Below are 4,341 nucleotides of genomic sequence, written 5' to 3'. Positions count from 1 at the left end.
CATCAATCTACAGAAGAAAGAAAGGGAGCACTCCATGACCAAGCCTGCTAGCTGTAGGTGGCTCTGGGTGTGGGGCATCTGCTGCAGGATGTGCTCCATAGGGGAGTCATCTACAGGGTCGGGAACCCAGATTTCTCCTCTGGCAGTTTCCAAGCTGTCTTGAAGTTGCAATTCTTCAAAACCTTTCAGCTCCTCCCTCATTTTGCCCACCCTAGAGCCTGAGGCATCTGAAGCAGCTCTGGTTGTGGGGGCTCATCCTGTGCCGGCATCTGGAGCCCTCTATCTGTTCCTTCCCCTGCAAGAAGGGACAGCAGCTCCCCAGCTCTCCTTTCTCCATCTTCTCCTGGGAGAGCCAGCACACGCGCTTGGCTTTCTCCAGACACAGTTCATCCAGGATGAACATCTGCTCTTACACGCCATGAGGGATTCCAAGACAGTGCAGATGTGTGCCAACAGCTGGCTGCATCGATGGTGGTGCTCATCCGCTGGACTATGGAAGTCCACGTCATCATGCAGGTCATGGATGAAGCAGATTTTGTTTTCGGATGCCCCCTGTCCCACTTCCCATCCCTAAGCCTGCTATGGTGGCAGCTCATGAGGCAGGAGGCCTGTGGCTCCAACTCTGTCTGCCACTGAGCTACTGTGACCCCATTGCAGGGGTCACCACTCCTGCAGCGGGAGTTTCCCCCTGTGGATTTCAGCCTCTGAGAGTGCTCGCAGACCCTCTAGGTCTGGGGCATGTCTCCATTCTCTGTGATCCTCAATTTGTGCAGGCGTCACCTTCTCAACTTTTGCTTCTCCAGGGCTCACAACCTATGTTGTCATGCAGGACAATGGCATCCCCAATAACCCGCCATTAAAAAAAAATTACCCCCCTGGTTTGCAATTCGTGCCATTTTTTCTGCCAGGCCTGGTATTTGAACTCAAGGTCTGGGTAAATATGCAGCACTGTGAGAGAAGGGAATCTGACCATGCTTGAAGACAAGAAAGTCAGGCCTGTTCCCTAGGCCTGAATTCAAGCTTCAGGCTGGGAAAACGTACTCTTTATATCCATTTTAAATATAGGATTTATACTTCCATACAGATATTCAGTACATATTGTGTTTGGTATAGTTATTCATTTTATTTCTGGTTTTATTCATTTATTTAGCAATTATTTTATTGACTCTGATGACACCACTACCATTTATTACATTGCTTACATCCTATCACAGCATCCAGATTTGTAGATATGATATCCATCATGCCTGACACTCAGGACTCTCCCAGAAAAGGATAAAATGTGTCATACTCGGCTTCTTACTCCAAGATTAAATTTTTGGCAGTGCTGGGATCTGAAGTCAGGGCCTACCAGGCCCAATTCATGAATGGATGAGTCTGAGCACAGCAGCCTCTAGACAATGAAGCTGTCAGGTGGTTCCCAAGTCCTGACCTCCAGCCCCAGTTTTGGCCAAAACAGTGATACATGGATAGGCAGATGGTGGTATACAAATAAATACATATTGGAAAGGAGCACCAGATCTGTCTGTCTATGACTGAATGAAACCTACTAGGTTCCTACCAACTCTTAGGCATTTATTATACCGCCCCTGAAGTAATATTATTCTTTTCATGTTCAATAAACTATTAAGATCAATCCACATGATAGGATTATTGCATCCAATTTTAGACTACACTGAATCAAGAAGTACTCTTTCAATAGGTATTTCTATGCACAGGAATGAGTCTCTTGTGATCTCCTGCCATTGGTAGGTGTCAGGACCGGGATTTGACCCCAGAGCCTATGTTGACAGGTAGACCTATGGTTTCCCTGATAGTCCAACAGCCTTCAGCAATGGCTGGTCAGGTCCAATTGCAGCTGTGTCATTCAGACCCAGGATGGTCACCGTGTAAAGGTAAAAAACGTAAACCCCCAGCCCTCTACAGCTCACCACTTTTTGTGGTATCCTACTTTTTTTTTTCTTCGTGCAAGCCCTCTGGGCCTAGGATCCCAAGATCGGCTCTGGGTCCAGAGGTTGTACTCCAGCCTAGGGCGATCAAAGCTGAGGCAGAGTTGCATGACCTGAGTTCAACCCCCGTATTGGCAAAATAAAGAATAAATAAAAAAAATAATTAATCATTTAACTAAAATAAAAAATATAGCTCCCTGGTTTGGAATTTCTGCCACTTTTATTTCCTAGCCTGGGATTTGAACTCAGGGTCTTGGTAAATGTGTCCCAATGTGAGGGAAAGTTCATAGTTGCCACTACTTGAGATCAAACCCTGTACAAAGCCAAAAATAAAAAATTAAGTCACTGAGATCGGCAGGGGGAGTAGATGTGGAGATGGGAAGGAAGGGATGGTATGGGGAAAACAAAGGAGGAGACAACAATGTTCAATAGGAAATGTACTCTTTACCTTGCTCATTTAACTGTAACCCATCTGTATAATATTTTTACAATAAAAAATGAAAAAAGTCATGTTCAGAGAAGCCTTGTAAGTATCAAGGAGGAATGCTGAGAGACACTTGTGCCTGTCTTATCACTGGTCTTGCTGATGTTCTTGGACACACAGGTGAGTTCCCTATTCTCAGGTTTAAGTGGTGGGAGCTGGAGCCCACAGTTCGAATCCTGATCCTGCCACCTTCAAATGGCAGGAGATCCTAAGAAACTCATTCCTATCCATATGAATACCAATGGAATGTGATGTTTGTCGTGATTGAATGGGCACTCCTTGAATCATTCTAGAACAAAATCATACACAATTATATTATAGGACACTGATCGATTTTAATTAATACCTTATGAAGGATTTAAACGATCGCATTCACTAAATGGAGGCAGAATGAAATACCTAAGAATTGGGCATCACATAGTATAGAGATGCCATTTTTTCTTCCAGGACTTTCTTTAGTTAATCGGTATATACCATTTTCTGAATGTAGTTTAGTATATGAAACTAGGATATATTATATCTGAACAGAAAATCAATTATTCAAACATTTTTATCAGAAATGCTTATAGCGAATTGTAGAGGTACATCCAAATTACGTATATTTCAAGGCAATGCTTGGTTAATCCTCTTCTCACATTCCCCATTGCTTTCAAGGAAATAATACACATTTTAAGGAAATACCTAGAATGTTTTGGAGAAATAGGTTGACTTTAAATCAGTGAGTTACTGTATGATGCATATTGTTACTTTATATCCAGAAAAGCTAAATTCTTTATCATTTTCCTTAGGCTTTATATTCAGATTTAATCTCTGATGGGTGACAAAGATATAAACATTTTTAAACAGTGGCTAAATTTAGGCTGAGGAATCTAGGTACAATGATACTCCTGCAGATAGGCCTCATCAGTCATGAGACCCTGATATCCAAATGTTAACCAATGCTTTTGGTGTCATGCTTATGAGATTTTGTGTATTATAAACAGTGGCTATTAGAATTTTTTTTGTAATCAACATCATTTCACGGGTTAGGAACTGAAGTGAGACTTTATACTCAGAACAAAATTTAAGGAGGCATCCAAAATTTGTTACCAAGATATACATCATTTAACACAATGTTTTAAAAACGCAAACTAAACGAAATAATTATTGAAAAAAAAACAACATTTACAATAAATACAGAATCAGTATGACTGATTTATCTTTTTTTATTGTGAAAATACTATACAGAGGAGTTACAATTACATGGGCAAATAATGAGTACATTTCTTATCAAACATTGTAGCCTCCTCCTTTGTTTCCCCTTCACATCCCTTCCCATCCTCCTCCCGCACCTCCATCATCCCCCCGCACCAAATTTGTCAAGTTGATTTTCGACGTAACGACTTTTACATCTCATTGTTGAAATGGGTCCACCTTTATACTTATTTAAACGATTTGTTTTTTCCCTTCCCCTCCACAAATTATAGAGACATCAAATACTGTGATAGCTGGGTTATACAGTGGGGGAGGGACATACAAAGCAACAAAGAAATCATTTTATAAATGTGTTAAAAACAATCGTATGAAAGATAAAAAACCATTTGAATATATATCTTAGGATTCATTTCCCTAACATCAACTTATCTGACCTTTTCTGCTTGACTCAGACATATACTACTTATTGCAAATAAGGGAAACTATAGGACATATGTTTCTTCGGGCCTGACTTACTTCACTTACTATCATTTTTTCCAAGTTTTTCCATTTCCTAACAAATGGGGCAATGTCATTCTTTCTGATGGAGGCATAAAATTCCATTGTGTATATATAACAGATTCTCTTGATCCATTCATCTACTGAGGGGCATCTGGGTAGGTACCGTATCTTAGCTATGGTAAATAAGGCTGCAATAAACATAGTCGTGTTGGT

Source organism: Dipodomys spectabilis, unplaced genomic scaffold (genome assembly GCF_019054845.1).
Source record: "Dipodomys spectabilis isolate Male_0828 unplaced genomic scaffold, ASM1905484v1 ptg000078l, whole genome shotgun sequence".
NCBI classification, from domain to species: domain Eukaryota; kingdom Metazoa; phylum Chordata; class Mammalia; order Rodentia; family Heteromyidae; genus Dipodomys; species Dipodomys spectabilis.
The sequence above is the reverse complement of the archived record's forward strand: the minus strand, read 5'-3'. Positions refer to the sequence as shown.